Below are 17,500 nucleotides of genomic sequence, written 5' to 3' on the forward strand. Positions count from 1 at the left end.
TCGAACATTTAGAAATGGCACTAAAGAGACAGTTGTTGTGTAATTTTGTTGTTGATTCCAATTATGAAGTTTAATCGTATGCCAATTTAGACAGAATGCCCAAGCATACTGCCCGAGAGGTTTTAAAGGTGGCAGGCAATGGAAATTACTTGCTTTAAATGGACTTTGACGTAGCATTCATACTTTCTCATGGCTCTGGAATGGACTGAACCTGCTATCAGTTATATTTAAGCACTTTTTAAAGAGGCCACTAAAGTGTCCAACATTTAGCCACGCTTTTCTGTATGCTGAATGACAATGTAAACAGTAAATTAGAGTGCGCTGTGGTTCCAGCAGCCACTGTAAAGATTCTCTCTCCCTCTCTCTTTTTCTTTCTGTTTCTCGCCCTCTCTCATTTTCTTTCAATCTGAGTGGCTGAAGCTGCAGGAACATGATAATAACAACCTTTACTGTCTGCCAGCTTCCACTACAGTAAAACACTACGAAGAGCTTTCGTATGATCTCATGCGCATGTCTGGATGTCTGCAGTTTCTGTGCGTGTTTGTGTTCTGTGGCGAGCAGAAAGACTATTCCATTTGATTACACATTACATGCTTGACTCCACATTTCTGAAGCACATGGCAAACAACACTTTAGGTGTCAGTGAGAGGCAGGAAAACACAGAATAAAAATCTTATGCACTGTAGCTGTATGGAAAAATGAAAAGAATACTTTTTGAAACTTGATGGTTTCTATTATGGAACCATATCAGGTGGAAAATTCATTTAATTTTAAAATGTAATATGCAAAAACGGCAATGCAACATGTAAAATGACTATGGGCCAGTGCAATAAGGTGCAAGGCATGTTTGGTGCAATTTGTTGCTGTTTTCAGACCAGCGCAACCGCAATGTTCACGTTTTGGACCTCAATGTTTAAATAGCAAATTCATTTGCACCACTTTGTGGACTCATGGGTGTGTCAATTTAAAAAGGAGGTGTGTGTTAGGCTACATTGTTGCCATGTTCCTATTTTGAAGAACTGAAATAGTCCATTGACCAATTAAAAGCTGGGTCAAAAGTCCAGCGCAGAGCACATTAGTTATGCGCCTATGCACGTCCAAATGCTTACACATTGCTTAATACACACAGCTTGTACAGCAATACACAAATATCTTTACATATGAAAAAAATAAGTATATTTATTATAAATTAAGGACAGAAAATATATTATTTATTATATAATTTATATTTGTTTTAATAAAAACAAGTTTAGATTTGTCCACATGCCATGTTTTGGAGATGTATGTGTCACCATATGAGGCATAGGAATAGGACATGTGTTTTTGATATAACTTTTTCTTTTTTCTTTTGGTTTTTTGACCACACCTCGTTATTATTGTAAATTTATTTGTTTGCTAAAAAAATTATAACTGAAATTAGAAATAGTTTTGAAACAAATCTTTGCGCTAATGAATGTCTTCAGTGGAGTGAGTTTCCAGCGTTTCCTTACTCAATGAAAGTAGAGGTGTAAATTAAAGAGTAAAAGTAAAGTAAAGAGAAAGTAAAGAGGCCAAATGGAGGAGGCTTGTTCTTTATCCTAGTAAGTATCCTAGTTTTCTAGTAAAGCATTCAGTTTTTCCACTTACAAAGTCCGGCCTGTAAATAGCAAATGCACCATGTCGCGACACAACTGACTCTTAAAGAGAATGGGAGATGAGACTCTGAATGGTTTAATTCACGTTATGCTCAAAACACACCCATAACTCATTAAGAGAATTTGCACAACCCTGTTAGACCATGCACCAGGGCACAGACCGTATTTTTCCATCCTTAAAATAGCAAAATGCACTTTAAACTTTGCACCTAGATCATTAAAATAGAGCCCATTGTGTTTATTTAAGTTTGCATTCTTCATGACGTGCAAAATTTGGTGCAAAATGAAAATTTATTAATATAATTTACATTTGCCTTTTCAACCACAGTTTTAAAATGTAATTTGCGCACTACTTTTAATATTTTAAAAGTAGCCAAATTAAACTGTAATTGTAATACCTAAATTGAATAATGTAGGTAATGTAAAATCAGCAATGGTAGCAAATAATCATTTAAATGTTATTTGACCTAATTGCATAGGGTTAGCAAAAATTTCATCCGTAAACCGTGGGATGTTTGTAGCAAAATTTTATGTGTATTTCAAAATGTATTCAGAGCCAAATACCAAAAAGATAGCACAATGTTAATGAGTTGGTGTTAAATGCATGTTTAATGCATTGGCACTTACTGTACAGTTAAGATGTTTTAATTATTTTCAATCAATACATCATGGTAAATGTTTCAAAGAGTTTTTCATTTAAAACCAATTTTGCTAACATGCTTGATTTTTTTCCTCTCATATGCTTCCATAATTTTGAGTTATAGATATTAGTTTTAGTAAAACCTGTTTTGTTCTGCTGATAAAACAATTGTTGCCGTTTAGAGAATTTTTACATAAATTAGCAAAAATAATGCCATGTTTTGTGACGTTTCAACATTTTTACAATAGAACAACAGAATATTAAAGTCTAGAATAGTTAAGAAATTAACATTTAATAAGATGGCTTTTAATGAAGTTATATCACAACAAAATTTAAGCATTTTTTGTCAAATTGCCATTTTCTAAGGGACAAAAATGGCATTTTTTATTTAAGCTTTATGAAATGAAGAAAATATTAACTATTTCAACATTAGCACTGACATATTCAAACACACACTTCAAACAGTCAGAAAAAAATGATTTTTATGTGGTCTTTTATTTTTAATGAGAGCTGTATTTCAGTAGAGGTAGTAATATAAAAAATATAATTTTCATTAATGTCAAAATACATCCATTGGAGATCAATAAGTGAGATCTATGGAAGATTTTTCCTAACAAAATTAAGATGAAAATTCAAATGCCTACAAAGTTCAAATAATAAATCAAGATGCATTATCATATGAGAAATCAAATGTATTTGATATTTAATTTTCACAATCAACTCAGTTTAAACCTGTGATAATTACAGTACATGATATATCAAATGCTTAAATTATAAATCAAATGCTCAAGCTGATACAGCAAATGATAAATCAAATGCAAATGAAGAGTGCCCACCAACCAGCCTGAGTGGAGCTTTAAGGGGGACGAGTTTGGTGACAACCAGTAGTGCTATGATTTTTCAAGAGATCAGCAGCAGACCATTGAAATTATGAACAAAATGTATACTTATACGATATATATATATATATATATATATATATATATATATATATATATATATTTAAACCCTATGTATAAAGATACCGAACTTGGCAAAAAGTGTATCTGAATAATCTGTTTTCCCGTGAAAGAAAAATACTAAAATATACAATAAAATAGAAAACAAGTCATTTTAAATCATTTTATTTAGCAATATCTTATATTTTGTATCCAGTCTAAAATAAGATTTCTCCCTTATCTCATTTTAATCTCTTGTGTTTCATCTTTCAGTCTGTATTTATCTTGACTGAGGTAATGGAAAAATGAAGTGAGTTGCTCATTGAATGGCTGTATCCATTTAATCTTGATTAATGGGTCAGCACAGCAGATTGCTCAGGCAGAGGTCAAGGAGATGAGCCATGAGAAATGAAGCCCGGTAGAACATCATTAAAACTCTATAATCTAAAGCACAGGGAATGCAAGCTTACACGTTTGAGCAAGTACCCACACAAACACACACAGACACCATTGCGTGATGCACGTGTCCCAAAGTACGGATAAAGTTTACAGGAGTAACTTCTGTTTACACTGTTTCTTATTCAGTGTCTACAAGGCTCAAGTTTGTGTGTGTGTGTGTGTGTGCGTGCGTGCATGCGTGTGTGTCTGTGTATGTTTGTATGTGAGCGTTCAGTCACACACCTTGCTGTTTGCTCGTTCCTGCAATTCCTCACCTGATTACATAAGTGTACCCTGTAAACACATGTAAGATTAGGCCTTTTGGTATTCACAGGAGCTCACTAGCACAAATGCAGCGTCTGCACGCAACCCTCTGTGCTCTTGCTGAAATACAGTGGCCTTCACTATTTTTGCCACCCTTGTTAAATATGAGTAAAGAATTCTGTGATTAAAAAGTCTCTTTATTGTTTACAAATGTTAGCAAAAATATCTGCTCTCATAGACAACAAACAACAGCAAACACTGTAATGTTTTATCAATTTAATCACTTCAAAATAAATCTTAAAATTTGCGATAACAAAAACAGCGGCAGAGGTTGCCAGTATTTTACCGTTAACTCTTTCCCTGCTAGTGTTTTTTTTTTTTTTAAGTTGCCACTGCCAGCATTTTTCACGATTTTTATGTAAATTTGACAGCACTAAAATTTTGGCCTTGGAAAATATGACCATATTTTATATCTAATTAAAGAACCAACCTTTTGCTTTTATAAAAACAACAACAAAAAATAAAACTATTTTGTTCTATTTTCACGTGTTCATGTTTTATACCCACTTAAATGCAGGTAGGTTTTATGAAAAATTTCTCATAGACAAACATTACTGTGATTAAAAAGTCTCTTTATTACATTTTTGATGATTTTCAGCAAAATTTGACAGCCCTCAGAATATTTTTGACTAGGAATATATGACAATGTTATATATCTAATTAAAGAACCAACCATTTGCTTTCATAAAAAAAAAAAAACTTCAAGAGTTCATACTTAGCTGATGATTGATTTTAAAGTGTGTTTGGCATGCTGTCATGTGGGAGAGAGCCCTGACCTGGAGGAAACCCATGCCAACACAGGGAAAACATGCAAACTCCACACAGAAATGGGGGTTTTGTTTGTTTGTTTGTTTTTTTTTTTTACTTCAGGCAGGATTCCATTGTACCTAAAAGTTTCAACACCGTATAGGTAACAGTTAATAAGGTTGTATACATAAATGTTACTTAAGGCATTTACCAACACGAACAAACAATGGACAATACATTTATTACAGTATTCAGGCATGTAGTCAGGGGCGGTTAAGGTGGTTCGAAAGACCCTGCCCTCAATGACAAAGGTCCAGAATTTGTCCCATACAAGAGCTCATTTGTCCTATTTTGTCTGCTATGCTAAAATCAATTATGAAAATAACCCATAAAAAAGGCTTTAAGACCAACGGAATCCTCTGTTGGCTGTCGGTACAGAATTTGGGACACCGAATTTGGCATTTTTGGCATCCCAAATTCCGAACGAGGATAGTTGAATGTGCTGGCCAGTTTGTTTTTTGCCTTATAAATGATAATAGGCTACAATTTTATTTATTTTTTATTTTTTTCATGTAAAAACTTTAACAGATTTCTATTTTCTTTTTAATGATATATGATGTTAGAAATTTGTATTTTTTATATATTGTATTTTTTTATATATATTATTGTATTATTTCTTTATTCTAAATCTTTAGGAATTGTTTCTGGTACGTCAAAAAGTGTGATGATCATCCAACAAACTAATCCAGCAAAAAAAGTGTTTAAAATGCAGTATTTAAACCTCAAAAATGAATAGGAAATGATGGCGAATAGCTGCAAAAAGGTCTTCTTTTTGAGAAAAAAAAAGAGCCACCCCTTTTGCCAGGCTGGCTACGGGCCTGGTTTTTGTTCATGTTAGTTAACTTTAGTTAATGAAAATACATTGTTCTGTGTTAGTTCATGTTAGCTCAAGGTGCTAAATTGATGTTAACAAGCATGAATTTGGATGTTAATAATGCATTAGTAAATGTTGAAGTATGATAAACAAATGCTGTACAAGTACTGTTCATAATTTGTTATTGTTTGTAAATGCATTGACTAAAGAAATCTTATTGTAAAGTGTGACTACTGTAAATTATGGTACCACCTTTCCATAAATGTTATGAATAATTTACTTTTTTTGCCCTAAATGTAGCTGAAATAAAAAAGGTTATGGTTTTTAGATACAACATAGTATGTTCTCAATTAGATATTGATAAACAGCTCAATTATGGAGTTAGTTTACACTTTTTTCCCCGTTAGTATTAATGAACATATTGGTGAGAATAAAACAGAGACTGGGTGACAAATAAAGAAAAAAAAAGATTGTTTTTATTGAAGGATGTGGAAAATGTAACCTCTCTCTGACCTTAAGCAGGAAATCTCTGTTTTCCGAAATGTTCAAGGTCAGGCATGCTGTATCAGGCATTCTTAAAGCCCAAAACAAGGGCTTTGTCTTGCTCTGTGTGCCAGAGAAAATAGAGGGACTATCAGACATTATACATGAATGGAATGATATCACTGATTTTACTCATAGCAAAGACAAACTCAAAGACTTTGCTTAATGTAATAGGATTGAAATGAAAGAGATAGCTGTGTTTAGGGAATGCTAGCGGTCATGAAAACCATCTCAGCCATCTTTCGCACCCTTCAGATTTGTTTCTATGCTATCTGCCATGATTATTTCTGTTGATGACCTAACATTCATTCATCTAAAAAGTGTTCTCTCTTTCAAAACGTATAAAATGGGGGGCACATGAAATAAAATGAATTAATGGATCAACTGTAATACACTGTAAAAAAAATGTGTGGGTTCCACACAATCAATTTTGGTTTGGACAACATAATGGAATGTTCATTTTTACAGCTTTAAGTGGATTGAACTTAAAACAGTTAAGTTTTCCCAAAAAAACTCACTAATTGTGTTATTTCAGCTCTTTTTAAATACGTAGTTTAAAAAAAACAGCAAACATATTTCCTTTGAGTGTACTTAAATAGTCTTTAAACATGATTATTGTTCTAAATATGTCTGACTATTTTTTTTGTTCATAAACTATTGTTAAACTGAATGATATTTTATTGGTTGTAAATGTTGCTATAGCAATTACATGGGATGTAGACATGGCCAAGGCGACCTGCTGCAGTTCAAACTAAGCATCAGAATGGAGAAGAAAGGTGATTTAAGTGACTTTGAATGTGGCATGGTTGTTGGTATTTAAAAAACTGCTGATCTACTGGGATTTCCATGCACAACCATCTCTAGTGGTTACAGAGAATGATCCGAAAAAGAGAAAATATCCAGTGAGCAGCAGTTCTGTGGGCGCAAATGTCTTATTGATGCTAGAGGTCAGAGGAGAAAGGCCAGACTGGTTCAAGCTGATAGAAAGACAACAGTAACTCAAATAACCACTCATTACACCCGAGGTATGCAGAAGAGCATCTCTGAATGCACAACACATTAAACCTTGAGGCAGATGGGCTACAGCAGTAGAAGACCACACCAGGTGCCAGGCTATAATTTGCACAGGCTCACCAAAATTGGACAATAGAAGATTGGAAAAATGTTACCTTGTCTGATGAGTCTTGATTTCTGCTGCAACATTTAGATGTAAGGGTCTGAATTTAGCATCATTAACATGAAGCATGGATCCATCCTGCTTTGTATCGGTTCAGGCTTGTTGTGGTAGTGTATGGGGGATGTATTCTTGGCACACTTTGGGCCCATTAGTACAACACCACAGCCTACAGTATTGTTGCTGACCATGTCCATCCCTTTATGACCACAGTGTACCCATCTTCTTATGGCTGCTTTCAGTAGGATACCGCACCATGTCATAAAGCACGAATCATCTCAGACTGGTTTCTTGAACATGACAATGAGTTCACTGTATTAAAATGTGGCCTCCACAGTCATCAGATCTCAATTCAATAAAGCACCTTTGGGATGTGGTGGAACAGGAGATTCGCATCCAACAATCTGCAGCAACTGCATGATGCTATCATGTCAATGTAGACCAAAATCTCTGTGGAATATTTCTAGTACCTTGTTAAATTTATGCAATGAAGGCAATTCTGAAGACAAAAGGGGGTCCAACCTGGTAGTTAGGTGTACCTAATAAATATATACTGTACTGTACAATATATATATATACTGAAAAGCTCTCTGATGTGGGAAGATTGTGTTATTTCTTAATATAATCACGTTAAAGTCCTTTTTTTGCAATATATAAAGTACATTCAGGTGTGAAATAAGTTTTAATAATATTTCTTTAAAAATAGTTATTTACAGTTAACATTTTATAGATTGGTGTTCATGTGTGCTGTATGTTTTTTTTTATTATTTTTTTTTTATTTACAATAAGCTTAATGGACAAATTTACACTAATGATTTTCTTTGTTGTCAATAGGGAATTCTCTGATTGACTATAGAAACAGACCTAATCAGCAGTCTTAAAATGTGTGGTGGAGTACACTGTACTCTTGTGCCCAAAGTGACTATATTACAGACTTTGTTTCTTTCTCCACATGAGGCAGAACTCTGAACCTTTCGTCCCACTTTCATCTCGTAACTCAAGCCTGTCAAGTGCGAAAGCACTAGTGAGTATTTGGCTAGCGGTGTGGTGTTGATAGCGCAAAACTCAATATATTTGTCTGAAGTCCCTGAGGTCACAGATTAAGAAATCTGACTGTCTTGAGGGGGATTCATCTGTCGGAACTGTCGTCATATTTGTATATCAAACAGAGGATGGCAGCCAAAGTGAACTACAGTCATTTGTTGACTATAAATTTGAAGGTGTGGATTGGCAGGAGATTGAGAGATGTGCGTGACAGGGTCCTCTGACAGTGAAAGCATCGATAACCATAAATCATGATGTGAATGTGTGAACACGCACGGGCAGAGGAGAGCTAAACAGGTGTTTTGTGTACAGAACACACCCACAAACTCATACGTGCACACCCACTTACATTAACCGGAATGCATTAAAGGTGTTGCATTTAATAGTGGAAAACAGAACAGAAATACCACACAATTCTGAATGTTAACGATACACATAGGAGTATTTAATGATGATGATGATGATGATGATGATGATGGTGCTTTTTTATGCAGGAAATGGTCAAATACAGAAGCAAATAGTATCATGCAGGGCATTCCAAAAGAGTAGTCAAGTCACTGATGAAGAGGTCGGTTCAGCCGGCTAACATCAAGAATCAATAAACAAAGCAAAAGTTTAAACACGGCAAGGAAAAACGATTTGTGATGTTACAGGGTACAAACAAAACAAAACAAAACAAAAAACTCAGCCCTGAAGTATGTGTGTGTGCTGTTTTTATAGGCCGAGATATCAGTCCATGATGAGTTACCCGCTGTTTGTGTAATCAGTATAATTGAGGAACCCGTGTGTGCGAGGTGCATGCTAGGAGTTGTAGTTCGTTGTAATACGTCTGCAGTAGCTAAATCGCTGGTGACTATAAGAGAAACAAAGCATAATAACAACACAAAATACAATTAGGATTCAAAGAGATTGACATCCACATACTTTTAATTCACGTTCCATTCTGCTACATTGTAATCTGCATAATATGGGTTCACTCTTATAAAAGTTATCTAGAATGTCAAAATTAAAACTGAAGGGTCTTGACAAAATCCAAACCAAAGTGAACACAAGAGGCACATTTAAATGCAAGTTAATATGTGATTGGATAACTTTAAATCTAAAACAGATATAATATGACAGATGCTAAAAACATGTTACTAATGGATGTAAACAAGGAGTAGGGATGTTCTTTAAATTCTCCATCATCTGTGATTTTTGCATCTATTCAGCATTAGTCCCAGTCTTGTGTCTCCTTCTTGGTCCAATGTGGTCAACAAGGGTGATTAACCTCCTCCTCATGTGCCTCTGCATGGCATCCTAATCCTGCTCCATAGGTTAGCCTCATTTCTTGTTTTCCCAAAGTGCCGTCTGCCTAATTCAGCGTCTTTCATTGTTATTGGAGCCTGGATTATGTTGGATTATGGGGATTAGCATCCTGACTCTCTTTCTCTAATCCACAGAGTCAATTAGGTCCGGAAAAAAGGGGGAAAGTGCCAGCTATTGTGAGGCTGCTGACATTTGGAGGGAATGTTCTTCACCCTAAGAGTTCTGTGCTCTTCAGAAATGAGCTGTAGTTCCTGATCTTGACTTTTTGAAGTTTTGGATTCAGCTGTTAATCTTTCTAGTCCATATGTAATGAGAATGCAAGTAAAGAGAGAACGATGTCTCTTATTGACCAGTTTTGTTTTGCACTTTCAGTACAAACTGTTGCAAGGACATGCCTTGAAAAACTTCAAGTGAGCAAGCAAAATATAACAGTAGCAAAGCAAAACTCCTTAAAATACTTCTGTCTTGGGATCAATTGTTGTTTGCTTTGAGTAGAATTGTTGCACAATAATCTTTTTTATTTATTTATTTTTTTGTATATCATCATTGTCCAGTTCTATACTTTTACCCCTTGTGGGTCAATAACCATTATATTGTTTATACATAAGAATCAGGATCAGAAAGAGCTTTATTGCCAGGTATGTTTACACTTGTTAAGAGTGACAAAAATAGAAAGACAATGACAGGACAAAGAGACAGATAATAAAGGAATAATGAAAATAAAATATAAGAATATACAATTTTGACAAACGTATGTATGGTTTATTACTATATAAAATATGTATGTATAGCTATGTGCATATAAAAATTGCACCACATGCACAACATACATAAATCTCGTTTTCCATTTTCGTACCATGGGAAGATACATTTTCAACACCAGCTCATTAGATTTAGGCAGAGCAGATTTGAGTTTGGACTCTATACCTATGCTACAAATCCCAAAAATCAAATTTTAGAAATACAGTAATACCCAATAGTATGTATGTAATAGTGTGTATATATGTATATATATATATATATATATATATATATATATATATATATATATATATATATATATATATACACTCTTCGCCCTTGTGTATTACTCCATCCAGAGGACTACAGTTTGACAAATATTGAAGCTGTTGGACAACATAATGTACTTTTGAGGCTTTTTAGTCTAGAATGTTGTTGTTTAGATTGCAACTATACTTTATTTTATTTATATATAATAAACTAACTATAGTTTATTTATAAGGATAGTGCCTATTTTAAATATTTAGAAGTTCAGAGTTTCCGTGCATTAGCATCCATCAACCTGTCATTGAGTAGACCAAAGAAAGTGACGGTTGATGTTCCGCCACAAGATGGCGACAGAGGTTGCATATAATAAGTCCTTAGAGGGAGAAATACTCAGAGTCAATGTAAGTTTCAAACTACAGCTGACCAAATCATTGTAAATCATGTAAGTGACATTCTGAGTTGATCTCGCTCTCTCTTTTGTTTGTTGCATTGCTGTATTTTTACCACCGAAACTGGTAGTGTTTGCTTCTTGCTTTTTCGGGGTTAACTATTGTGAAATCCCGATTGCAAAAGAGAAATACTGGGAAATCTCTGTACATTTCATGCCGTTCAGTCTTATAAAATTATTATTATAAAATTAACGGTTTTGTCTTCACTTTAGATATCAAACTAGAAAATCATTCAAATACTAGTTCTAAAGTGATGTTTGTGAAGTAGCAACGGTTTTTGCTGTTCTGACCGTCAGCTGCAGATATGAATGAGTGGCAGAAGAAAGTAGTTCCTCATACAAGAAGATTTTTAGATTCCTTCTTTTATTTCTTTATATACAATATTATGCAGTCGAACTGTTGAATAACACATTATAACACTCGTAGCAGTGCAATATGGCTATATATCATCACTGATAAGACACTAAGGCACTTGGCCTGTGGGCTTGAGCCAACGCACACCTCCCACCAGTGCCATATAGCACTGCTACTCATGTGATATGAGATTATTGTCATTGCTTATGTCAGTACTAAATACAGTCTAATAAAAAAAAAAAATGATTTACCTATCAAATGACAACAGAATATATATACACTGTAAAACCCATCAGTCAACTTTATAAAATGAAAAGAGTGTAGTTAACTCAAAATTTACCACTCATTTTACTTATTTTACTTAGTTTCCACTCATTTGAAGAGTTTTGAACTCCATGTTGAAGGTATTGAGTTAATTAAATATCCCATTACTTCAACTTAAATGAAGTAAGTTCACAGTACTCATATAGATTAGTTTTTTTTTTTATTCAAATAGTTTGTAGCATCCGGTTTCCTCAAATGGTTTGAGTTGCCTTAACTTATTGGGCTTTACAGTACTCACTTGGTTTGAGTTCTCTTCATTTTTTGAGTTTTACTGTGCTAAAATTGCTTTGTTTACTCAAATGGATTAAGTTCACAGTACATTAGAGGTACTCATTAGAATTAGGGTTTGAACTTAAATGGTTTGTTGCAATCGGTTTTCTCAAACGATTTGAGTTAACTTAACTTTTTGGGTTTTACAGTGTATATAGCTTTGGTGTCCGTGTAAATGAAACACCACTACAGTTTATTCCTTTTCAAGCAATTTATAATTAAAGAGATTATCAGTGTTTCTTTTTCATAGTTCCTTGCACAATATTGTTTTTTGACTTAATAACACCACAGTGTTGCAGTTGCATTGTGTGTGTTAGTCTTGCATAAGACTGCTCAGCACATGCAAGTGGCATAGTTGCTTGAGCAAAAATGTTTTTATATTTGGTTTGCTTTTTCTAAAACTTTAGAGTGTTGCAGAGATGCTGTCCAAAACATCACTGTAGATTCTCTTGACATTCTTCTGCGCAGGTTTGTCCACAAAAAATAAATAAATAACAAATAAAATGTATCTTTTTATACGGGTTTAATTTACCTATCTATTTTCCTTTGTAGGTTCAAAGCAGATTTGTAACAAAACAAAACAAAACAAAACAAAACAAAACAAAACAAAACAAAACAAAACAAAACAAAACAAAACAAAACAAAACAAAACAAAAATACACACACACAAAAAAAAAAAAAAAAAATACAAGCCACAAAACAAACACACAAAACAAAACGCTAATATTAAAATCTTTAGTGAACTAACAAAATATTTTTTTCCAAGGCTCTTCACGTAATTTTTTGGTTTGTTATTTTCAAATGCAATAGACAATTATATCTGAAATCCATGCACATTTACCAGAAATATATCATTTTATAATCATAATGTAATAAAATCCCTGAGGTGTTTAAACTGTTTGGGGGGAATTAAACACCAAACAGTGGACAATTTGCTTTAAAGCTGTTGTGGAATATGCTTCTAATAATGCAATATTATTGATCACACACTTTCAATTGTGTGCACGCGTGCATGTGTGTGAATTGCTTAATGAACCTGCAGTGGAGTAAAAATGTGATGGCCTAAAGCGCATTTTAAAAGTGCAGTGAAATATACCCACCGCAATATTTCGGTTTTTCCATTTATTTAGGCAGTGTCCCATATCCAATAACCCTCAACATTCTCTGAAGGACACTTTTGGTTGAGAGGATTAATCACAGTATTAGTCTTTTGGATATTCAAGTTCTCATTAAAACGACTGGACCATTTCCGTGCAGCTGGCTTTTTAGCTTGGATTGTAGCTTGTAATGTCAACAGTGTTCACAGAGTCAGGGATACAGTTTACGCCATGTAACATGCCCTAAGGGACAATTTACATCACTTCCTGCCAAAACGGTTTGCATAAAACATATGGAAGTTATTACAGGGTAAATCAGGGGGTGTTCTCACTGCAAAGGAGGAGGAAAAAAAAACAGAGGGGTCTTTTTTCCCACGTTTCTCACTGCACATGCAGGAATGTCTTCATTAGTTATGGAAAAGGTTTGAGGTTCAGGGGGTGTAGATAGCATCTGTGTGTCTACACACTCTAAATTTAGTGTAACCTCTCAGTAAAGTCTCTTCCGAGGCCTGAAATAAAAACAAAAATACTTGGTTTGCAAGTATGTTTTTATAATGTGCATTTTTAGCATTTAATTTGGCTTTACTAGAGACATTTATGTCAGTTGAAGATGCAGAATAGTGTTGGGCACAAATAGTTGCTATGTAAGCAGTTACTGTGTTACTTGGAAAAAAGTAGTAAGATAGTAAAGGAATACTGTTCATTTATAGAGAATTTAATTAAACTTATAATGTACAGTTAAAGTCAGTTGAAGCAGATTTTTTTCAATGCATTTCTAAACATAATAGTTTTAATAACTCATTTCTAATAACTGATTTCTTTTATCTTTATCATAATTACAGTATATTTTACTAGATTTCAAAATACAAGTATTCACCTTAAAGGGCAATTCAAAGACTTAACTAGATTAATTAGGTTAACTAGGCAGGTTAGGGTAATTAGGCAATTCATTGTATAAAAATGGTTTGTTCTGTAGACAATCGAAAAAACGGGTGCTAAATAGGGGCTAATAATATTGGCATTAAAGTGGCTTTAAAAAATTCAAAACTGCTTTTATTCTTGCCCAAATAAAACGAATTTAGACTTTCTCCAGAAGTAAAAATATTATCGGAAATACTGTGAAAATTTCTATGCTCTGTTTAACATCATTTGGAAAATATTTGAAATAAAAAAATCGAATAATTCTGACTTCAACTATACTTAAAATTGCATCTTCAACGAATTCAACAGTTCTGATACTGTATCAATCAATTTAAGCAGAATTATCAAACACATTTTCATTTTTAGTAACTACGTTGTAACAAATTATTAGGCTCACACGGAATCTGTGCATGCAGACATCTTCATTGTGTCAATGAAATGACTGTGTAAATGTGTGTAAATTTATTTAACTTAGTCAGTTTTTTTTTTATTTCAGTAATATTAATGACTACTATAAAATTGTTTGTATGATTTATTTACAATACAGTTTGTAAAGTAATAGTTTCTGTCTTTTAGTAGATATATTATATGAGAGACTTGCATTATTTACCAAATAAGTGGATCTAATTGGATTTGCATTGTAAAAGTTAAAAAGGTATTATTTATTACTTTATATATTAAGTTTTTAGTTATGATCCTCCCAAAATCATTCCGCATAAATCTGCAGATTTGAAAAAAAATTTCAGCAGAAATAAAAAAAAAATGTCCACAGATTCTGTCTGGCACTACAAATGATTAATTTCAGTATGAGTACTTATTAGTTAAGTCCACCTAATATAAAGTGGCACCAAAAACTGTATTGCACATACATCATATAAATATTTATGGTCCCACTTTACAATAAGGCTCATTAGTTAATGTTAATTAATGCATTTACTAACATGAACAAACAAAGAACAATACATTTACTACAGTATTTGTTCATATTAGTTAGCGTTAGTTAATGAAAATACAGTTGTTTATTGTTAGTTCATGTTAACTCACAGTGCATTACCTAATGTTAACTAGCATGGACTTGGATGTTAATAATGCATTAGTAAATGTTCAATTATGATTAATAAATGCTGTACAAGTGTTGTTCATGATTAGTTAATGTTAGTAAATGCATTTACTAATGAATCTTATTGTAAAGTGTTACCATATTTATATATTGTATTGTATTCAGTAATACTACTGAAATTAATATAAAATCATCATAAATGTATACTTACACAGATTTACATAAATATAAATAAATAGACTCAGTAATGGGCTAAAACATCTGTGGAAATCATTCAGTGTGGACAAACTTATTGGGTAATAAAATTTTTCTTTTGGGTAATTAAATGTTTTCAAACATATATAAAATAAATAAAAAATTGCAATAATATTATTAGGTTGTTGTTTTTTAAGTAACTTGCCCAAAACTGATTGAGATGCTGCCATACACACACACACGTGCACACACACACTCACACGCATGCACGCACGCACGCACACACACACACACACACACACACACACACGCACGCACACACACACACACACACACACACACACACACACACACACACACACACACACGTGTTTACCCTCTCAGACTTTGGGTGGGCTAGTCTGACCTTACCAGCTGCACATTCTTAACCAGACTAGGGGGCTGGTTAATTCTGCATTTCAACCTGCTCAACTTACACACTTGCATACAGAATCTATGTCACAAAAGTTTTATGAAGTGATTAGCTATATCTTTAATGAAATTGTAACAGTCAGTGGAGTAGAATTTTATTTGCAGCTGGGACTGGGCAAATTGAAAGGGCACATTTCAATTTTGGTTTATGGATTCTTAGCTACCTTATCAGTAATGCTTAAAGTGGACTCAGTGTTCTCATCAAAGTCTTATCACTGAAGTAAAATCTGTTGTAAATCATGCTCATTATAGCAAAAACCACTAGCGTTGTTTCCAAGCGTGACATGACAATTATATATATATTTTTTCTTTTCCTATTTTTTTTATATTGGTCTAAAAAAAATAGTATATATATATATGTATAATAGTTTTTCCATGACCTCGAAATAAAAATAAAAAAGTCTGATAACAATTTTCTAAATAGATTTTTCTAAATTAAAAAAGCCCATACACATATCTCTCTCACACACATACACAGATTTTGAGATAATTCGAATTATGTGGATTATATCCTGGATTGAATCGCATTGCATTGATCATGATACATGGCTTGTGAACATGTGAATTTCAGCCAATAGAAATCGAAGTCAGGTATAGCAGGTACTGTATAGGGATGGTAAGAAAACGGCTGTTTTAAATCAGGAACAGGAACTAAGATCACAAAAGAATCTCAGGTAATACTTATCTCAAGCAAACTGGGCTTAAGTGAGTAAACGTTGATATCCATGTAATTCCACACTGATACAAATGAATATGCTATAAAAATGATAAACAGAAAAGCAGATGTCGTTTTTACATTGCACAATGAAGTTCAGGCACACAAATGTAAGCTTAGAAATAAATGAAATGAACGTGTTGGTATATTTTACCTACAGTCTGTTTGTTATGTTTGCAGTACAATGCTTATTTGAGTAAATATTAAAGTAAGGAAATCAAGTAAAACTTACTCAACTTTCTGCTATTCCAATCATACACATTTAACATTTAACATTTTGTGACTGTTAACTAGTTGTATTTTCATTATGTAATAGTGTATTTTGCTGTTAGGTGTAGTAAGTGGCTATATATATGAACTACACTGTTCCTATGACCTTTTATGTGAAGCTGCTTTGACACAATCTACATTGTATAAGCGCTATACAAATAAAGGTGAATTGAATTGAATATATATATATATATATATATATATATATATATATATATATATATATATATATATATATATATATATATATATATATATTTATATATACTGTATATAAGTTTGAAAAAATATATAAATAAAACATATGCAATCTGCACTCCGAAATAATAGTAGCCTACACAGACAGTCACTGGGTGGTTCTCCTTAAAGGGTTTAAAGAGGACATTTATTAATATTAATAATCTCTCTCTTTTATGGACACAATCACATACTATTTTAAGGTATCAGCTTTAGCACAAATTGTGTATGAGAATAGACATGCACAATATTCAACTTTTTTTTTTAAAGGAATAATAATTTATGCAGTCATGCACATGTTTTGGCAGCTAATATGATGGTTGCAGACACCTTTATTGATATAAAAATACTTTTTTGATGCGAAATTAATTTAAACAGCCAGCTATTCCTTACACCAATTAAGAAACTTGAATAGGCCTCGGCTCCTATAATAAAGAAAATCCGCTCTAAATGTAAAGCTAAATA

At 33.2% G+C, this 17,500-nt stretch overlaps 1 protein-coding gene across 1 annotated transcript in view; it reads left to right on the top strand.

The window, feature by feature from the left end:
- Positions 1-17,500, top strand: part of dlc1 (DLC1 Rho GTPase activating protein) — a 209,771-nt gene that overhangs the window by 35,911 nt on the left and 156,360 nt on the right. The window lies entirely within an intron of this gene.

The sequence above is a fragment of the Danio aesculapii genome, chromosome 1 (genome assembly GCF_903798145.1).
Source record: "Danio aesculapii chromosome 1, fDanAes4.1, whole genome shotgun sequence".
Lineage (NCBI taxonomy): Eukaryota > Metazoa > Chordata > Actinopteri > Cypriniformes > Danionidae > Danio > Danio aesculapii.